Below are 692 nucleotides of genomic sequence, written 5' to 3' on the forward strand. Positions count from 1 at the left end.
TTTCTACCATGAATTCTCTGAAGAGATTGGCTCTGGAAATCCTCTCAACCCATTAATTGTCTTGCCTAATACATAGGCATAGGTAACCTACAACTCCCAAGTGGAATGTCCATGATATTACTCGAGTGTGCCACTAAGATTCTGGACAGATTTTTTTCTTGCTGCTGATCTCTACCTACTTGCTAACTGAGTAATCCAGGAGCCAGGACCTCATAGCCAGACTACTATTGATCGGGCTGAAGGATTGAGCGTGCCTGGAAATGGGTAACTTTATCTGCTCTCCCTGCCTGAAGTGGATGGTACATCAACTAAGCCAATCTTCACCAACCACAATGTACAGTACAAGGTTTCTCAATGTGGGAATTGGATTCCATTGACTACTTTGTCACCCAAGTCCTAGATCTTTCTACACCTGCATGTGGTAAGCATTGTACCTTTAGAACTATTTATTTGAATCACTCTTTTTTGGGGGTGGGGATGACTGCATGAGCCCAGGTTATAGGGTGGCACTGTGTTTTGGAATCAATTGCGTGAACATCGGTGTTTATTTTCAAAAAAAAAGGGAAGTCAGATATTAAAACTAAAGTTGAAAAAAAATCCACAGGATACGGCATCAATTCTAGTCAGGGCTTCTGTGGGGAAACAATTGAGCACCAACTCTACTTCCACTTTACACCCACATCACCACCACA

The sequence above is a fragment of the Callorhinchus milii genome, unplaced genomic scaffold (genome assembly GCF_018977255.1).
Source record: "Callorhinchus milii isolate IMCB2004 unplaced genomic scaffold, IMCB_Cmil_1.0 Scaffold5, whole genome shotgun sequence".
Lineage (NCBI taxonomy): Eukaryota > Metazoa > Chordata > Chondrichthyes > Chimaeriformes > Callorhinchidae > Callorhinchus > Callorhinchus milii.